At 44.1% G+C, this 21,576-nt stretch overlaps 1 protein-coding gene across 5 annotated transcripts in view; it reads right to left on the bottom strand.

Annotated features, from left to right (window-relative positions):
- Nucleotides 1–21,356, bottom strand: part of LOC311432690 (sodium channel protein type 5 subunit alpha-like) — a 206,930-nt gene extending 185,574 nt beyond the window's left edge. For all 5 annotated transcript variants that reach the window (XM_084511137.1, XM_084511136.1, XM_084511135.1 and 2 more), the window contains exon 1: nt 21,192–21,356. The gene's annotated coding sequence lies outside the window, so the exon portion shown is untranslated. The remainder of the gene's footprint in view (nt 1–21,191) is intronic.
- Between the last annotated feature and the right edge of the window lie 220 nt (nt 21,357–21,576).

Genomic DNA, 21,576 nt, shown 5'->3' with positions numbered 1-21,576 from the left:
CTGGCTATGTATGTGGGCGGCAGGTTCATGACCAGCTATTCCTTTTATTTCTGGATTTGTGTGTCTGCTTGAAAATTTACCGGCTTTGTGATATAAACAGGAATGCAGAAACTGGGCTGGAAACACCAAGAAAAGGCAGAAACCCAAACCTTATCCATGTACCATTCCTTTACTTTTAAAAATTCACCTCCCAGAATATGCCTTTACATAGCCTGAAATAAAATTCCAAGTCTTAATACCTTCACAGACTTTAACTATTTTTCTTCTTGCAGCTGTGGCTGCCTTTCCTTCCAGCATCCTTCTCTCTGATGAAAGGCTCCATTAAACCCAGCCCCTTTCCCTCACTCCTCCTGGATGGTGGGCTCATGACTAGCAGCGCTTGCTCTGAAATGTACTTGGGGATCAAAGCTCCATCGACCTTGCTGTACAGACAAAGTGGCAGCTGCTTATCTAGAGACCAAACACAATACCTCATGGACTTCCCCACCTCCCAGTCTGCAAACCTTGATTTATGAACTGGCAACTTCTAGACAGCAAAATGATGCTGACTATGAAAGATGATAGTCAAGTGTATATTTTAGGCTGAGCTGGGCACAGCCTCACATCCCTGCTCAATTAAAACATGTCCATGTTCACACCTAAACCAAGAAGAAGTTGCTCTGGGATACAGAATGACCATCCTGGTGGCGTGTCTTACAGTCCTTCAATGAATAGGGACAGGGACACGAGGCTTGTCTCCTGGCCACTAAATTCTGTTTGGGCACAGGGGTGTCCAGATGCGGTTAACCTGAAGCCACTCCTTATGCATGCACAACAGATTTTGGCTCCCAAGACAGAGGATTGATACCATATCAGTGGGATAACCACATGCCGTGTTCTAGGTGCAATGTAAACAGAGCAAAGGAGAGCAGCACTTCAATATGTGCTGCATCACTCGTTTGTAAATACTCAGAGCTTGCAGAATTAACTACAGTGGATGCTGAAAAAAAACAGGATGTACAGAGGACATCACAGGAGTCCTTGCACTAGATTTTTTTTTTCCCTTTTTAGCCTAGTTTTCCGAGGAAACAGGCTTATCTGATCATGCTGTCTGTCTTTTAATCCCCTCTAATAACTTTTGAATCCGTTGGCCAATTTCAACCATACTTGAGACGGAAGTAGATGTTTTAGATCCACTAAATGCCCACTCATCCTATTGAAATGAAGAGCTATATAAAATAAATCAACCTTAGTACCCCCATGGCAGCATAGCTCCCACCCCTACCCTGTTCTGAGAGATGGCAGCCAGTATATCAGTCAGTTTAGGGATGTAAATAAATCCTCAATAGGACATACAGCCCTAAGCCATTGCACATATTGCCACTTAGTCCCACAAGTGATCAGGAAGAGCCTATGGGCTTGGGAGGGCAAGTTAAAGTCACAAGAGCTAGGAAACAAAGCTGAATTAGTTTTGTTAGTCACAAAGCAACATGAGTTTTATTTACATTATTTTAGGGTAATAACCTTAGAAAAGCAGAATATCTTTTGCTGTTCAGAGATTCATATTTTGGCTCCTCTCTTATTCTCTTCACATTTCAATGGCAAAGTCTAAAACTTAGTTCCCAAAGCAAGAGGAAACCAAGTCTGATGTGAATTGATCCCTTAAAGCAGCACCATACAGAATACTGAGGCCACGAAAATCATTTAGCCCTCCCTGGTGGTATTCAGTCCTCATTTGAGTTCAGCAGTAGCAACTTCACATAAAGCCTCTGACTAGGGCAGCAGAGAGGCAGTGCGAGTCTCCCACAGGAGCCTGATTGCTGGGCTGAAATCCTACGCTCCCCGAGAGCAGCATATGGTACACGAGAGCTGAAAGAGCAGGCTCTGAATTTACACACACTTTTAGCTTTATTTCCCTGGCTGCATGCACCACTTTGTATATCTGCACATAGAAACAGGATGTTGGGACCTTCTCAAGAGTTCTGGTGTGTGCATGCACAATGTGCTGAAAGCACATTTTAAGCCGTGAGCAGGAATATGCTCCCAAACTTGTGTGTCCTTGCTACAAATGAGCATTGGACTAACAGGACATTTTCCTACATGGCAAGTTCAACAGGTTTCAAAGCTTCCACACCAAAAAACAAACAAACAAAAAAAAAATCAACTTAGTTCAGCTGCTAAATATCACGAGAAATGGCTGATGCGCACTGGCAGACTGCCTGGCTACCAGCTGTGATCCGCCTTCTATCCCTGCTAAAATCTGAGGTCTGCCAGCGAGTGGACACAGTGCCACAAAAACTGCAGAAGACAAAACTCTGTCAAACCCCTACCATGGCCGATGAGACACATGAAACTTTGTTGGCAACAATTTAGGCTGCTGGGTTCCCTTCGCTGGGGCTACTACCAAAAACAGGGTCCTGAAAGCCAACAGGAGAACTCAACCCCAGCTTCTGCCTGGAGGGCAAGAAGTTCAAAGGACTCCAGACTGGCCTGTGGCCAGACAGAGAGGAGTGTTTAACCGGGTGCCTGTAAGAGGCATTTCAGATATTCCCATAAAAATGCCATTTCCATGTAAGTCCTACACAGGCAGGCTTGCTCCGCTCCTCTCCCAGTCAAGGAATGCAGCGATTATGCCCACAACAGGAGGTTGTCTTCCTGCTCAGCAGCCACGATGCTTCCCCATCAGCAGAACTCTGCTCCTGGGGGCAGCTCTCACCTCAAAACCAGCACCCGACAGACAAAGAAGCGCTTCTGGCTTTGAAAACCTAGAAATAGAAGATGCAATGTAGGTGGCCAAACTGGAGCTTGTGGAATTGCTTTTTGAGGGTTGATCAGTGCAGGTCTGAAAGATCAGTGTCCATAGTCTGTCTAGGTACCCTGCGCTCTGTCCCTCTGTCGTGCTCACGTGAGCAATTCCAAGGCAGCCTGTAGACACTCTTGTGATATATTAGTCCGCAATTATTAACAAGCCTGTGGTTTTCAAGCCCACATCTGCTCTGTCTCTGGGATTCATGTTCTTATCTTGAAGGCAGCTGCAAGGCTGCCATCAGAAGGCAAGGCAGTACCATCTCTTTCCACAGGTTATCCTGTCCAGCTGCTCCTTCTCCATGACCCTCGCCTCTGCATTCCTTTATCTTGTGAACAGCTCTGTTGAGGTAAAGATGCTGAGAGAAATCTGGGCTGCAAAGACATTTACACCTTGCTTATATAGTTCCACACTGAAAGCCAAGGACAACATCGCAAGCCTTTTCTACAAGGTGCAGCTCACTTGTTTCTCTGATCATCCAGCCCCTGGAACAGACAGGAACCTTGATGAAAGCCAGATGATTTTACCTCAAATAAGATTGAGCTGTGATGTCCAGTGGGGAACTACCTTCAGATACTTATAACAAGAATAATGCAGGCTTTCTTCTTCCTCATCTCTCTGCAATGTATCCTCTGGGTCATTTGCAACCTCTTCATTTGTTTGTTTTTCTGGCTGCATTATGTAAGGCTGCCTATGTTAAGCTACAAACCATCCCTCTACTCGTTCACAGCTGAATACAGGATTCTCCTTAGCGGAATCTCTCAGCTGCCATTTGGGATCTGAAGTCAGCTGCTGCTGTGCCCTGCCAGGTCCTAGAATAAAGATTGGTCCTATCATAACCAAAGTGCAGTGAGCCTCAGCTGTAGGGTGATAGGTGTCTTTTGAGTACTCTTAGCAAAACAGTAGATAATGCTATCACCTGGGGCTTGACTTAACACTTGGGCTTGATCAACACACAGTTCAGAGGAGGTGGGAAACAAAGTGTGTCCTTGATGCCATTTCACGTCTTCACCAGTTCTCCTCCTTGCTAAACAGTAGTATATCTGTGCCAGCAGTAACTGGTGCCTAGCTTATGTGCCAACATGAGCTGCAGCTCCCTATGTTCACTGGTTTATTGCTAATGCAACAAATAGCCTTGGGTGTGCAGTATTTGTTGTGACAAGCTGGAAGAAGTCCACGCATCAGACGATGAAGTTGTTCTTGCTACAAGCAGGTACAATTGTCTTTTCCACTGAACTAGCAGTGCACTTTCTCCTTCTTCTGCTCTTAATTTTTTCGCCTTTTGATTACTTTAAAAAATATTTACAGGCATTTTGCTCTGATGGCTAAGCTCTACAATATATTTTCAGCGGTTTCATCGAGTCTGCATTTTTAGAGGCTATGTGAGGCTAGGGTCAGGGTTAGAGCCACTCATGCTGAAATACTTTGAATGCTCTGTTATTCCTAACAGCACAACTTCAATATGCATGACAAAGTCCATGCAGAGCAAAAGCTAGGCAGGTCCCCAGCAGAGGTCCATTTTGAGGACTGGAGGGCAGCATAGACCTGGGCTGAACAACTCAACCTCCCTGAAGACAACAGCTTTTTTGTGTTTGATCACCAAAGCACCACATCATCTTACATAGCAAACCACATGGTGAGAGTGCAGCTTCTCTAGGTGGATATGTCATCCATGCAGAGACAGAGGCACCTCAAAGCAATGTCTCAGCTCACACAAGAGCAAAATTCCCCTTCTCTCTATCCCTGATTATCTGTGTAAGGCATGCATATGCTCCTCTCCTTTTAGCTAAAAGCCTTAATCCAGTGTTGTTTCTTTAGGTGGGAAGTGCTCCTGCTTGGAAGGAAGCAAAAGCAAGGTTTTGGAGGGGGAAAAAATGGCAGTGAGGACAGAAACTCTTGAGAGCTGTGGGCAGAAAGACCGTTCATCAGGCCCCTGGGACTTGAGTAGAGTAGAGTAGAGTAGAGTAGAGTAGCGTAGAGTAGAGTAGAGTAGAGTAGAGTAGAGTAGAGTAGAGTAGAGTAGAGTAGAGTAGAGTAGAGTAGAGTAGAGTAGAGTAGAGTAGTTCAGTTGGAAGGGACCTAAAAAATCACTGAGTCCAACTACCTGACCACTTCAGGGAGAACCAAAAATTAGCTTAAAGCTAAACATGTGCACCCACGCTCCCAGTGCTCATAGCAAAATCCCATTGTCATATAAAGCTTTTATGTCCATAACACAAAAATTTGCCACTTTCAGTATGAAATTGCTACTTCTGGTAACAAGGAAGACCTCTTTAGACTTGCAAAACACCGACAAGGCCCCTATGGACTATTCAGGCATAAAAGTGACCATTTGCCAAAAGAAGTTTATTTATTTTTTAAATCTGTGTTTAGGAATCTCAAGACAGCAATTGGCCTCACAAACAAGATGGTACTGCTTGGATCAGCATTTTAAGCATGGAAAAAAATGTAGAAAAATGCTGTTTATTATCAAGAAACCACGAAAAGCTCAATAAACAGAAAACATTCACTTTAGCTATTTGAGGCTGTAAAATGGGATAGAAAGTCAAAACTAGTAACACCAAAACATAGTAAATGCTTAAAGGACTACAGATAATGCTGAGATCCATTATTTTGGCCATGGGAACACTGGTAAGGCAAAGCTGGTCCTGGTGATGGGTCAGGATGAACAAGGCCTCTTTGCCTAACCAGGACTCACTGAATTTTCCTCCACCCTCCTCTGCCTCATCCCTCCTCTCCCCCATGGGTTTTCAACCTGTCTGAGGGAGAAGAGGGCATGGAGCAGAGCAGCCGTGGCTGTGCAACTCCTGGGCTCAGTGGTGCGGGGGAAGGTGAGTCTAAGAAACCATCCCTTGTCCATTTCTAATCTGGGCTCTATCGAGTTTTCTATTAGCAGCAGAGGGGGATGACTCATTGCACACCAGCGCTTGGACTGAAGCGCTCAGCACACGCACACTGAGTCCACAACAGAGCAAAAAGAAACCTACGGCCTCGTGCAGTGATGGGGAGCACGGAGACATCCCTTACTCCCACCCTGTAGTCCTCCAGTACCCTGCAGGATCCAGAGCACAGCATCTGCAAAGGTAAGTTGTGCTGCCAGCCTAATTCCCCAAGCCTCCCAGTTGCAGTGCAAAAAAAAAACAACACATCTTTCCCAGTGCATGGGAGGAGTGTTACATTGGGCATACCTGGGTCATGCTGTGCAAAGCTCCGTTAGAGATCCCTGGATCAGTTCCAAATGAATAAAAGCATCCACAGCACATAACAATAATAGGTCAGGTCCTAGAAGCAATAAAACCACATTAGCAGCCTGTAAAACTATGCTAAGTAGGCTCTCTGGTTGTGTCCTGAAAAAAACTGCCTCCTCTGGTAGCTCTTTACTGCGACCACTTACACAGGTACCTGCATTTTTTAGGTGCAGAGCAAAAGCTCTTGGGGCAGGGAGTGGCCCTAGAGTGGGATGGTGAGGGGTGATGCGGGATCTTGAAGCAAAGCTTCCTCCCATGTGGGGTTTGACCCCCTGTAAGGTGCCTAGCACTGGGTGCTTTGGGGTGCCAGATGGTTTGATGCCTCTTTTGGATTAGGGGCACTTCTTTGGCCAAGAGTATGGGAACCTGACTGCTGAACTGAAGAAGCAGAAACTTGAATCCAACAGTAAGATTTTGCCAAAAACATTCAGAGATTCTCAAGACTAAAAATACTCTGTTCCCCCAGTGAGGTAAAGCTTTCTGACCAACATAAATTAATCATTATCATTAATATTTATAATTATTCTCAGAGTACATAAGAAAGGTGGGTGGTCCCTGCTCCAAGGTCCCTACAAGGAGTCCTAAATGCTTTACACGGGAGTCATCTTTCGTCCAAGGACCACCTGTAGCTGATGTTAGGATGATTGGGGAACCCAGCAGAGATTGGCACTGTGTTAGACATTTTTCCAGATAATAACTGATTAAAGTTTGCATTCCAAGTACAGTTATGCTCTAGGCTTATGAAAATCTTCTCATTTGAAAGTCATTTTCCTCTGCTGCATCTGGGACAATCAGCGGCATGAAACAGAAAATAATAATAAATATGCATCAGCCCAGAGTTCATGTTCAGTCAGAGCCAGAAAGCCTTGGGCCTCTTGCTAAGGGACCCCAGTATCAGGAGGCTTGAAAGACTGAATTCTGGTACTTTAATGTAAATGAAAAAATCACTGGCTTGTAGAGATTCAATCATAATTTGTGAAGCTGCCTTTCCTCCTTACAATCCTTACCACTCAGCTCATTCACCCAGTGTTTGTAGCTCACCTCCCAGCCTGGGCTTTCCCACAGAGCAGAGGGCTTCTCCCAAAATCCTGGGTGTTTCAGCCCAGCAAGAGAGTGCTGAGACCAGTGAGCATCCCAAGGATGCTGTTTTGGTGCAGTCTCCAGTTTAGGATGCAGAGATGTGACTTACTGTTTGGCTGCAAAAAGGAAGTGGCTGTGGGATGTCTACTGTTTCTGGCCCTGGTTTCATTTTCTTAAGTCCCAATTACACGTTAGCAGAAACACAGAAGAAGGTGGCGTGACAATGCAAACAGATTTTATGGGAGAAAAAGAGATTATTTGCAGCTGCCCTCATGTGTGATATGGTAATGGTGGGGGAGTGCAGCCTCTTTAGCCTGTCCTGCATTAAAAGAGATGCATCAAGGTTTGGTGATGTGAAGCAGATCTGTTTTGTTGAGGCTATTAACTTGGAAAGAATTCCACCCTTCATAAGATGTTGGGGACTTGAACTTCCATCATTTCCCAGCTCTCTCCAAATACCTGCTGCATCGTCCTGCAAATCCCGTGTTGGCCAGGCAATGCAAAGAGAGAGAAAGGTCCAGTCACAGCATGACGAGGCAGTCAGCTCCCCGGGCACTGAAGGGCTTGGAAGAGTTTCTGCCTCCTCTCCTGTGTCAACCAAAATATCTTACGTGGTGCAAAGAAATGCTGCACACATGTCACTGCGCAAAGCTTATTAAAATAAAATAAAATAAAATAAAATAAAATAAAATAAAATAAAATAAAATAAAATAAAATAAAATAAAATAAAATAAAATAATAAAAATGAAGGAAAGAATGGTAAAAGTGACTTAGGTGACAACAGTAAAGTAAAAAGACACAGTGAGAAATCTGTGGCTAGAGACATCACTGGCCTTTTTGAAGACAAGAATGAACTTTTCAAACACAAAGACCAAAATGTATTGTGGAAGTACTGTCAGGTGCAACGCCACAGAAAAGGCAAAAATGTTCAACACAGATTTCTGTTCTGTATTCAGGGGAAAAAAAAATACAACAGAGGAATAACACTCTGAGAACGACATTTTTTCCATTTTACAAATAACAAAGAGGTACTACATACAGAAACTTCTACAGCTTGACTTTTTAAATCAACAAGTCAGGATAACTGTACCCAAGGGTTACTAGAGGCTTGGCCAGAATTCACTCTGAGTATCAATGTTGCTTTCCTAGGTCTTGGAACACTGCATAAAGCACTTGTGGCAGGATTTTATATGGATAAACAGAAAGATCTGAGTGAACGTCACCTCTGCTTTCTGGCCAGACAAGCAGAATAGCTGATGCAGGGCTTGGTTAATCAGCACTGAGAGGGCACAAATATAATTTGATGGGAATGTTGCCCCCGTACAGTGCTCAGTTTTGATGTCGCCAACTCAAGGGTTATGGGGATGAATTAGAAAGGCTGAGGGAAGCATCACCAAGGACATTTACAGGCTAGAAACCAGACTTATGGTAAATGATGCAAAGAGCTTCATCATACCAAAGAGAAAGGCAAAAGATGAATTCACTTCTGTACCAGTACCCTTGGACAAACACAGCCACGACAATACTGCTACTCTGCATATTACAGAGGGCTTTGCAGCCTGTCAGACAAACATAGAAGAAATCCAGTGGCCAGGAACTGGAACAAAAGATATATAAATAAGGCACAACGTGCACACTTTTAACAAAATAATTTGACTGTGATTTTCCAAAGACTGCCAATTTACCAAAGACTGAAGGATGGAAAATCCACCTCCCTGAATTAATGTTTTCTAGGTAATATATGCTCTAGCTCCAACACTAATAAATTATGGGGACTCCTCTGCTATTATTGAAATGGAGGAGGTGATCACAGTTTCACTTTACAGTTTAATAATCTCTGATGGATGCAGTTGAGCTTAAATTCTATAACCTGTATTTATTTATTTTTTTTATCCCACTACCAAATCAAGTGAAAGGCACAAACAGAATTCCTGCACTTGGGCTTGAAAACACTGCACAGCACAGCATTTATGTAGTTCTGTTATAAAATGCGAGGGGAGGGATGAGAAAGCTATCCAGTTGGAAATAAACAGATGCAAAGGTGAAAACTTACTGCTGATCTAGACAGGCACTGGGACCCTCCCAGCCTGCAGGAAGGTGGCTCAAATCTCCGCTCCTTTCCTGCTCCAGGGGCTGTGTTGCAGACACGCGAGCATCGCCCTGCGACACCACCTCATTGGCACCCAGCATGCCAGGGAGTGGGAGATAGTCAGCCTAAAAATAGGCTGTCCTCTGCTTTGGCTCTCCCCTCCCTCCGTCCCTGGGGCACAGGGCTGGCGGTCCAGTGAAAAACAACCAGAAAAGCAGCGGAGGGAGCAGGGTGGTATTTTTGGAGATGGAGGAGAGGGACGCAGTGCATGGGTCCCCACCTGACCTCGTGCTTCTTGGAAAGAGCGTTTTCCACAATGTTTAGCACTGGAGCTGCAACCCGAGTCCACCGTGAGCCCTGTGCGGGGACAGCACGGAGCCGTGCAGCCCGTCCCGGCTGTCCTCGGGGCGTCTGTCCCTGTCTGACCCACAGCCAAAGCGGCTGTGGAGCAGCTGAGGCTGGCTTTCATTGCGTGAAGAGCACAGATCCCACCACGGATAACCCCATCAGAGGCTCTCCATGTTAACCACCACCCTGTTGCCAAGCCTTTGCTTACACAGCCCATGGATCACTGTGATTTCTGGCTCAAGGAGCCAGCCTTTACAGGCAGCAAAGCCTCACAGGACAGTTTTAACAGGAATTTCATTGACACTGAAGTTTCTTGCTGGACTTTGAAGAACACTTGAACTTTAGTCTGACATTTAAGTACGAAAAATTCTGTATGAAGCCCAAATTAAGAGATCATTCTTTTTGCTATTGATGCTTTTCCATGTATGCAGCTCTACAAAGTCTCTGAACATCAGTAACATTCCAGAAAGCATCGGTTCTGCTTTTAACTGGGCACGACAAGTCAAAATCAATTAGAGATTGATCTCAATTATGGCTTTTTTTAATTTATTTTTAGCACGCAGTTCAGTAACCAAAGTGAAGAAATGCAATCGATGAAGCTAACTTGCTTTTTAGCAAAGCTATTGCCTAGATTATAACACGTTTTTGCAAAGTTTCTCAAGCTCATAAAGGCAACTGTGTAAATAATGTCACTTATCGAATTCTGCAGAGTGCTCTAACAGCAAGACTGATGGGTTGCCTAATACATTGTGTAGTTGCTATAAGCAATAATCTCCTGTGCTAATCACAACTTTCACATTCATTAACATTATAGAAATCTACCTAAAGAAATAATGTACCAGGGAGCCATTCAAACATGCACAAAACTAGCTATGAATATAAAACTAGCTTTCAGACTAGCATTAGGAGGAAAATTAGAACCAACATAGGGATATTTCAAATAAATGTGCAAGGTCCAGCATTTTGAGCCCTAGAATCCTAGAATCACAGAACATCCTGATTTGGAGGGGACTCACAAGCATTATTGAGTTCTGGCTCCATACAGGAGCACCCCAAAAACAGACCCTGTGTCTGAAAGCATTGACCAAATGCTCCTTGAACTCCTGCAGCTCGGTGCTGTGACCATGTCCCTAGGCAGCCTGTTCCAGTGCCCGACCACCTTTGGGTGCAGAATCTTTCCCTCACACCCAGCCTGACCCTCCCATGTCCCAGCTCCATGCCGTCCCCTTGGGTCCTGTCGCTGTACCCAGAGAGCAGAGCTCAGCGCCTGCCCCTCCGCTCCCCTTATGAGGGAGCTGCAGGCTTCCATGAGGTCTGGTTTGGGCCTTGCGCTGCTGCAAAGCACTTCGCTTGTTCAGCTGTCGCAATTTTCAGTGAGCATGAAATGATGGTGCTCTGCATTCAAGATGGGATCCTGGGCCACTGAAGTGAGAGAAGAAAATGTCATTGCAAGCACATTCTTCCAGGTTTCGTTCAGGATCTGAGGAACCTGAAGTTATTGGCATGATGAACACCACACAAGCTAGCAAACATGGAGCATGCTGGCACACCTGCCCTCTTGCACTTCCTAGCACGGTTTCTTCATCAAATGAGCATCCGAATCTCTAAGTTGTGCTTGAACTGAGACACCAGACTTCACAGGAGCCACATGTTGTTGCTCAGCATGTTTTCTAGCTGAATAGGGTTGACACTGGGGATGGATAACTTGACAGACTCACAGAAGATAAGCATTACTTAAAGACTATAAGCATTACTAAAGGCTATATCCCAACTATTAGCTCAGAAAGCCCACCTGGCAATTAGCATCCTATGCAATACATAGGGGAAAAAAAAGCATTTTGGTCTGTAAGCAATGGCAGAAAGTGGGTTTTACTGCTCAGGGAAGGCAAAGCCTGTAGCAGAGCAGGGTGAGGAGGAGGAGCAGAAGGGGGCCACCTCTGTTCTCCTTTGAACCCAGGCCAGTCCCTGCTGTGGCTGTGTAAATAGCTGCTGGCCACGTGTGCCTCCTGGCAGGAACGGTGTCAGCTGGGGATTACTTCTCCATTTTCCCCTCCTCGTACCATCTCGCAGTGATGGCCAGGGGAGAAGCAGCTGCAGCCTTGCTGCAAGGGTGCACATGCACGGGGGGGAGGTCCTCAGTACATCCCCACTAAATGCCAGCTCCATTTGCACCACCGTCATGCAATAGGCAGGCACACATCCCCCATCTGACACCACAGATGACAGATCCCAGCAAAATGGGGAGTGTGCAACTGGTGGAGCTAGAAATTGCATTCCAGCTGGTGCAGCTGAAAATTGCATTTTCAATAGCTCTGCTTTATTCCTGATTTTTATAGATTTGTATGTATATACATGGTTAGTAATTCATACTTGATGTGGTGCCAGTACAGACGAACATCTCCCAGGCATGCATACGGTTTTAGCCATGTGTGGGGCAGGATTAGAGCGGAGGGAGGGCCATGGTCCTCTGGGACAATGTATATATCCCTCTTTCATCTCTTCTGGTTTTTATTAGGACCACAAACTCTCACAGCTGTGCGCACAAATTTTTATGTTGGAGTCTTTTCAGATGTGATTTAGAAAGGGGACGAAATCCCAGAGCTTTGTTCCCTAAATCTCCTTTAAAACTATACAATTAGCTCTACATAGTCTACACCTGGCATTATGTGACCTCATGAACCTGGTTAATGTAGGTTAAGTGGACACCAGCCTGGCAGTGGGATACTAAAAATACAATACAATACAATACAGTACAATACACTAAAAATTCTTTGAACAATTCACTTTACTTAAAATAATCTGCTCCCCTCTAGGTCTCTGAGGGATTGGCTGTCATGAAGTTATGTGGCTGAGTCACCCTACAGTCACCTTCTTTACAATGATAGAATCATCTAGGTTGGAAAAGACTTTTCTCTCAGTCTCTCCACTCTCTATCTGGGATCACCCTTTCCTTTGACAAAACTCGCACAACCCAAATATCTTCTAGTCCTAAATCTCTGAGCCAAATAATCCAGGAGGTTCAAAAGCTACAGGACAGAACAGACGCACAGTAAGGGTAATGGTAAAACCAATTTTCTTTGGGAAAACAGGCAACAAAAGATAGTTTTCTACATCTTGTCCAATGAATGAGTACATTGAAAATTAGAATGTGCTGTGCAACAGAGTTATTATGCTATTTCCTTCTTATATTTAACCAATCCAGGAGCTAAAGGAATACAAAAGACATTACATCTGGCTTAATAGGTAATCAAAAACCACCTGAAACACACCTTTAGAAAATTCTAGGAGCAGGAATGGTGTTTCAGAAATATAATGCTCGATCCCAAGAAATCAAAAGGAGCTTTACCTTTGGCTGCATTGGGGTCTTGATCAGGCCCTTAAAATAATGCTGGAAATGTTCCAGAAAACTTATTTCAGCTACATTTAAAGCCCGTGCTTTGCAGCTATTCAGTAATTTTCACTGTTAGTATTAAACTGTCCAGGGGATTTTTATGCTCGTAAACAAATCCCCCATCTCCCTTATGTTGCACTTATGTTGACGCTGCATCACTGACTTCAATAAACAGTCTCCTGATTCACCGTACAAGGAGACAGCAAGCAGAATTAGGCACCAGAGATGTGCCTAAAAGCCTTGGTTTCAGATTCTGAATATCACTTTAGCTAATTAATAAAAGAAAACCACAGCCCAGAATCTTTCAGTGTTTTCAGACCATAACCTCATATTCAGCCACTTCCTCTGTTCCCAGGAGTCTGGAGTCACCATAAGTATTTTATTATTATTATATTTTAAGTTTGGGGATCTTTTTTTTTTGCCACCTCCATACCCCAAAAAAGGTCATGTGTGACCCAGAGCAGTGTTTCTGGGGTATTGACAGCTACAGGACAAAGCAGGTTGCCCAAGCCACCCTGGGCACCCAGGTGGACGTCCGTACACCTTGCAGCTGCTTGTTGGGACACTGAGAAAACTCTGGGGAACTGTCAAGTTTAGGCAACTTCACAGGAAAGAAAACCCAATGCAACTCAAACAAGACTTTCACTAAAGGTAAAGGAACCCAAGAATTCATAGACTTTCCTAGGAAGGTTTCTACTCCACTTTCATCCTCCTGTAAAGAATTCAGAGCCTTGATTCAAAACTCCCTGCACACAGACAGAACAGGAGTGCAATGGAAATTTGTTGCAGATCTTAAGCATTATGTCCAGGAACAAAATTACTTCTTCAGCTAAAGTTCAGAAGTGCCAAGAAAGGACATGACGGGAGCAAAAAGCACAGGAAGTGAGAGATGACTTTTTCTGTCTTTTTCCTCTGATATTCATATGATGATTCTTTTTTTTTTTTTTTTTCCTTCAGCTATGACATGTCGTTTCATAACAACTATTCACTTCTCTCTCTTTATCTAACAGCTGTCTGCTGAGAAAGACTGGTAAAAAAAATCTAAGCATGTTAAAAATGAGAGAAACTATTCATATGCAATGTATAATTGCATGCTATATTTAAATTCTTGTACATTATCTTTCAAATTATATTTAGTTTCAACAGTAAGAGAAAAAAAAATCCTGTACTTTCTAACATTAGCAACAGAATTTGTATATTGTTTTCAAATACAACAGCTCTTTCTGATAAACTTTTGCCAAGGAATAACTAATGATTCAAGACAGGGAATCTGGCTAGATCAGATGTATTCTGACACTGGCACACTAACTGTCACCCAGAGCGAAACCGGGCAGTCCTCGGGGAAGCTACTGCACAAATCTGGATTAGCTCCACCGAAGTCAGATGAGTCGATCTGGATTTATGGAGCTGAGAGCTGAACCCAGCCCTCTGCTTGACAAATGAACGGAAGGAAAAAGCGACAAGGACTTCAGTAAGCTACGGGTAACTTTGCCACGCACCACAGCTCTGACGGGGTTACTTCCTGAGCATGCCGGCAGCAGCCTCTGTTCTCACATGAATGGGAATTACATGCATGTGTTGAAGGAGATTAGACTTTTCAACATGAAACACTGTTTAAAGATAAAGACCTAAAAAAAATCCTTAAGATACTTGCAGTGCTTCCCAACCCCTCTTATTGCCTCCAGCCCCTTCAGCAGCATGGAAGCCGCACATCACTCCATGTCAGGGCCTCAAACTCTAGCCAGCGAGGCAATAGAGATGATGTGCTTGGCCCCAGGGAGGGCAAGGAAGTGGCTGCGTCATGCTGCCGTGCTTGCTGTGCTAAATCTGGGGATCAGGGGTGGGTAGAAACCCTCGTCCAGACGCACAGGACAACCTCTGTAACATAAGAGCAGGCATGGGCAGGTGAACCAGGATGAGGACACGAGCACCGGGGAGCTTTAGAGGGAAGAGGTCTTCTCCTGACCAAGGGAATGGCACTGTTAGCTCCACCTGGTAAAGTATTTCAAGCTGCCAGGGAGGGGAATATGCGCTGGTGCAGGGGGTACCTTACCTGCAGCACCCAGCCCCATTAAAAGCAGCGCAATTGCCCAGTTGTAATCAGGCAGGTATTTTAAAGAGTCTTTGGCGTGATTTTATAATTGTGCATTATGTAACAGCTACTAACGTGTCAGACCTGGGACGATGCTAAATGCCTGTCTACAGGTCAGGCTGTAATGCTTTAATGATGCGTTTCCAAGCTGTGCAAGCTGGGCTGAAGCTCTCTCATAATTTCATGCTCCCCTTCCACCACCCATGCTGTACCGCAGCTTGTGCTGCATCTCCAGCAGCACAGGCACCTGCAGAGTTTCCCACCACCGTGCAAAGCCTCCCCCTAACACCTCTACCCCTTTTAGGTGGCTATATCATGGAGGAAAAAATTAAATTTTCATCACAGACTTGCTCAATTTTATGAGCTTTACACAACAGTGAGGATTTATTGGTTTATTTAATTCTCACCGGTATGATTTTTTGAAAAGTTTGTGCTTCTTTGGGATTTCCCCAGGGCAATGGCTGCCCTCGTATAGCCCATTCCGAGAAATGCTCCTCGGAAGACTGAAGTGGGCTGGCAGTGGAGCACAAAACCTGAGCTGGCTCTGACTGGGGTGAATTTTGCTCACTGAAAATCGCCAGAAATGTGCTGCCCTCTGTGCTGCCCTGTTCTGATTACCCTGGGCCAAGTGGGCATCTGGCTCCTGTGACTTTTAAACCCCTTGTCAGTGTTCTGTAAGCCGGCCAGGGGGAATGGTGGCATATTGAGCCACTGAGACACAAACAACACTGCCTGTTTGTTTGCATAAAGTGAATATTTCATTACAATAAGAAAAAGAATCTTTGAAAAATCACTTTATGAATAATAGAGTCTTTGAGAATGGATTTTGGCCTCAAAACTTAGTATCTAATTTATCTTCAGCTAATGGGTCTTGAAAGAATTTGTCCACAAGCAAGTTTTCCTATACCTTCCTATTGCACAGATTCCTCGATTTTCTCTAAAGCATTAGAGAAATATTAAATCATAAACAGAAAAAAAAAAAAAAAGAAAGAGAGAGAGAGAGAGAAAAAAAAAAAAAAAAGAAATACTAATTAAAAAAATCAACCAACCACACTAAACAAACAACAACTGCACCCCACCAAGACAAAACCCCTCCAAAACTCTAAAACCTGGCTTATTGGTGAAAATCAGCCTACAAACTCCATGACTACTGAGAGACACTCCTTACTTCCAACATAGACACCTTACTCATGCCCACAGTCTGCTTTCAGTGTTATACACTCAAATATTGACCATCAGTATGACATTTTAAATGTCCCATACTAATCCTGGAGTTAGACTAAAGTTAGTAAAGTATGATAACTTTCAAATGATGCACAGCAGTTTTAGCTTCTTAGGAATCCAGCAAGGTTAAAAAGCAACCTGTAACCTGTTGGCAGGGCTTTAGCACTGCAGCAAAAAGCCTCTTTAGTGGATGCTTAGTGAGCCAGGGAAGTTCAATTCAAGCTGAAAGTTGAAATAAACAATCTGATAAGGAACAGACTTATTTTCTATAGGGTAAATAAGAAATGTTCTCACTTTAAAATCAATTAAATTCAAATTAAATTCAATTAAAAAAAAAAAAAGGAAAAGGAAAACTCAATGCTGAACAGAATTTTAAAGTTTTCAGCCTGTTTTGGTACAACTTTATTATTTGATGTGTGGTATCTCTGTATTTAAAAAAGCTCTTGCACTATTATGATAAAAAAATCAAGCCATTTTTGTCATGCAGAATTGTGATTAAAATGGCATTGTTGGTTTCAAAGAGCAGGGAGGCATGTTTTTGCCATGAAAGATAAGGGGTCTTTCAACATGAATGAAAATTTTGCACACAAAGGGTTTGCAAACCTCCTTGCAGGAGGCTGAGCCCCACCTCAAAGGTGGACATATTAAAGGAAAGGGAATTTTTGTCGTTCAGTTGCCAGCTTTCCTGGGAGTATGCTGCAGTGAACTGTGACTGATAAGTAGCCTGTGAAGAAGGGATACAAACCATAACCACAATAGCTGGCACTACACGTATTTAACAAAACCACTGTGTCTCTTATTCTTATCTTGTCCCCCTCCTCTGTCCCCAGCCTGCTCAGGGACCAGGATGGGAACAGCTCTTTGTCAGTGTCTCCTCATTCTTCTCCCAAGCTGAAACCTGAGCAGCTCCACTGTGGGAGCTCACCCACTGGGACTGGGACGCCCACAGATGGCCCAGTAACACCATACTGGAATGACTAGGGAATAAAGAAGGAAACTGTTAATATAAGGAAAGGAAGGCATCTTTGTAATAGTGACCACATCACCTGCAGCTTAACTTGAAGGAGGTCACAGTCTGAATGGTGGAGCAAAAGGATCCTCCACAACAAACTTTCTGCACTACCGGGATCTCTTCTGTGACACAAAAACAGCAGGAAGGAGAGAGGGGTTAGGGACATACCAGTTCTGGAAAAGTTTTCTTTTCCTCATTATTAGTAACTCTAATTACTTTGAAAGAAGAGCAGTGATATAAATCCTGCAGAGCCAGAAATGTGACCTGATTTCCTTCCTGATTTAGAAACTGTCACTTTGCAAGAGAAACCCAAAGAGACAGAGCCAGGTCAAAGTGGGCCCATCAGTTTGGTTTGCAAAATAAATAATAAAACAAGATCAATAGAAATATAGCAAGGGTTTTGTATTGGTCAGTGTTCATAAGGACGATGGTTATTTTAATGATAAACAAACAGATGCTTATCTGATCTGTTTGCAGAGATATATGATACCATGGAATAGATACCCACTGTAAGCACATAGGGATAGACCCGAGTGATTTCGTGTCTTTTCCTCCATGTTAGAATCAAAGAATGGCTCGGGTTGGAAGGGACCTTAAGGACCATCCAGTTCCATATCCCTGCCATAGGCAGGGACACCTCCCATCAGCACAGACTGCCCAAAGCCCCATCCAGCCTGGCCTTGGACACTTTCAGGCATCAACAACAATAGACACTGTAGACAAAACGGAGAAGCAGAGAGAGAATTTAAAATATAAATTCATACTTTGATTAAGGCTCTACCACAAGATAGCATGTAACACAAGCAGAAGTCAAGTATATACTTCAGAGAGACACTGCCTTTGTAAAACATGATTTTTATTTAACAGAAGTGAGAAATTACTTGTTGCCACCTTTTAACTATCAGACCTATAATTTTCCAAAATAATTCTTGAAGACGATTGGAGACAACTTACAAAGTAGTAATTTTAAAGAAGAACTGAGCAACCACCCTATGAAAACAACAGGTCTCTTCTGTGTTTTTCAAATTGAGATTTAAAAAACAAAGACATCTGAGGGGGTGATAGATGATAAGCTGTTCCTTCCAAAAAGCATGACCAGGATTTCCAAATAACCACTCAACACACTTTAACAGGCAACCCAAAATGTTTCTTCCTCACATACATGTGCAGAAGATTCCTTTCAGATACTAAATTGGAAATAGTAAAGAAGGGATAAATAACTGTCTAATACCAAAAATAAGGACTTTTAAATAAGTTAAAACCAGCTATATTTCATAAATCTTCTATGCCTTTCAGAATGTCATTTTCTATCAATACAAATTTTAAATATGACTATGCATTTAAATCAAGAACACAGTCACTACTCAGCCGTTTTCTGTACCTGTAGAAGTCTTAGGAGGTGTTAACTGGTCCCATGGGGGTTAGTCCATCATAGCATGAACAGAGGCTAGTTTCTGATTCAAGCCAAGAATACAATGCTTTCCTCTGTGTTGCAGTTTTAAACTCTATACCCATAAGCTGTCATTCAGAAGCAGGAAGCCTCATGATCTACATACACCCTTCATGGTCAAGATATTTGGGCTACATACCCAATGATGCAACTGAGTTCCTCTGTGATCTCTAACAAGTGACTGAGGCTATGAAACAATATCAGTTCTCAACCATACTGTACAGAGTTTTTGCATGCTTTAAATCTACAGCACTCCTCACAGCATAAACTACTCCTCCATGCAGACACAGGTATCAAAATCTCATCCTTTGTGTTTCTAAAGCCCTTTGAGAGTCCTAGACAAAAAGTACAAATCTGCATGATAAAAGGATTCAGAATTAATTTCAAGAACTGAGAAAAAACACATTACAACATGAAACTCCAAACACATACAAGTTAAGTAGCATATTCCTCTATGCTTATTTCTGGCAATACTGCGATCTGTCTCATACCAAAGATTACATAAACCCCACTACTTAAAGCTGAGACCTTTTGGCACATTAATCTAAAAATATCACAACTTGCAGCACAGGCTTCCATTGCTTAATTGTTGAGACACTTTTCCCCCAAAAGACACACTTTTTTTCTTAAGCACCCTCTATTTCTGAAGGTCTCCATCAGCTGTGTTTGCCATTTGAAAAGGCTACACCAGAAAAACAAAAATATTACCGAAATCATTGGGCATCACTCCAATCCCATTTGCATCATTCCTATCGCATCCCAACACAGGGTTCCCCGCAACTTTTTTGGAACCAGACAACATCTCATCGGAGGCAAGGCACCCAAACCAATAAGCAGCAGTACTCTCAAAAACACCACTTTCTTAGTCCATTAGAATAAGGGGGTTTCACTCCTCGCTGCCTTACAGCTCTGACCTTTCCAGTTCTCTGCCACCAAAAGCTTATAGGATCTGCTGGATCCATCTGCGACTCCACCTGGCCTGCTTTCCCACGCCAAAAGGACGGATCAAATATACGTGTCTGAAAACACATCCCTGCGTCCTCATCATGCCACCCAGGGGGGACCCTCCAACTCAACCTCCACTGCCTTAACCCGAGAGGAAGCCTCCAAAAACCACTTCTGCAAAGCCCAGAAATCCTGGAAAATAGCAGCAAAATGAACTTCAGCACCCTGGACAGGACACGCACAAGCAAAATTGTGAAATCGGCACATCCGCCCTGAAAATGTTATGACTGGACATGACCCTTTAGGACACATCTGCGGGCCTGTTTATTTTTAGTATTGACAAATCCTCTTTGAATCGCCGCGGTTATTCCACCATACGCCCTGTATTTCGGGAATAGCTGCTTGTTGCCCCAGCTGTGGGAGAAATCGGGGCCACCAGCTCCAGATCCGCCGCCCGTCTGCAGGATCAGCAGCTGCCCCAGTTGCAACTGGAAAGGTTCAGCTCAAGCACCCACAAAGCTCAGCTCATCCTTTCCAAGCAAAACGAAACCTGTTGCCATAGGTGCACGCGGCTCGTGTATTTCTCCACTTTTTAGAAGCTCATCTCCACCTCCTCACCCGAATCTCCAGGAAAAAATATAATTAAAAAGTCTGATATATTTCCATTGCAGCCACACTTTGGTTGCATAAGTTTTGCTTTAATTTAGCTTTCATTCTCTCTCGCGGTGCTCCCAGTATGTCACCGTTCCCCCCGGGGCTGCCTTGATAAAATCATGATCACCTTGCCGGAGTGCAGCACAGCTCTCCCTGTTTTCCTTTCACTTGCACAAGCCAAGTGGAGTTTTTAATGTATGCCGTTAAAAACTCCAAGTGTTTTAAGCCCGGGTGTTCTACAAATGGCTTTGAGGTGAGTGGTGTTATTAAGATATATACTTAATATATTATGACAGTTCTTATAAGTAATATCTGTAGTACTCTCATGATACAGGAGAATGATTAATTTTCCCTGCCACCGCAGAAATATCCATTCTAGCTCATCTCTTCCCTTCAAAACGTGCCACTAAATTTCCATTCAAAGACATCCGACACCACATGACATTACCGAACAATTTGCAGAGTATTTTCTGTGTTGTTATCTCTTTCCGGCACTTCTGGACACGGAAGCGAGACGGAAACTAGACAAATTCCCAGCCAGAGTTCCCCTTCAGCAGCAAACCCTACATCTCTACCTCCTCCACTTTTACACCCCGGAGCAAGCTCTGCTGAGCCAACTTCTCCCTCCTCCAGCCCGGCAGCCTCACCGCCACCCACCCCGGACGGGACAGCGCTCCCACCTCGAGGGGAAAACTTTAGGGGAAGGCAAAATCCCAACACGCCAAATTCCTCCAACATTTTCACGACCAGACATCTTTGGCTCTCCTTTTTTTTTTTTTTCTTTCTTTTTTTCTTTTTTTTTTTTTTTTTTATTTATTATTACCGAGCAACAACACCACCAACACCAACAACAAAAATAAGAGAGAAACTTACATCGGTTTATTTAATTTTTCCTGCTACCCCAAGAGTCCCAGAGCCACTTCATTGTATCCACAGAGTTTTTAGTCCCCCAGAGGAACGTCCCGAGGGAAGAGCCCGGCTGCGGGGCGCGCTGCCCGGCCACCGCCGAGGGTTCATGGCTCGGAGCCGCCGCGCCGTGTGCGGCAACCGTGGGAGCGCAGCCCCGGCCGGGCGGCGGGGGCGGGAGGGAGGGAGGGGGGGAAGGAGGGATGGAGGGAGGAGAGAGGGAGGGAGGGAGGCACATCCCGCCCTTCCCCGCCCCGTCGAGCCGGGCCGGGGCCGGGGCCGGCCCGCAGCGCCCTCTGGTGCGGTTGGGGAGAAGGGGGAGGAAAAAATTTGGGGGGGTGGGGGGGTAGGG

This window comes from Aythya ferina (assembly GCF_964211825.1).
Source record: "Aythya ferina genome assembly, chromosome: 2".
In the NCBI taxonomy this organism is placed as follows: domain Eukaryota; kingdom Metazoa; phylum Chordata; class Aves; order Anseriformes; family Anatidae; genus Aythya; species Aythya ferina.
This window is presented reverse-complemented; position numbering and strand designations above follow the sequence as displayed.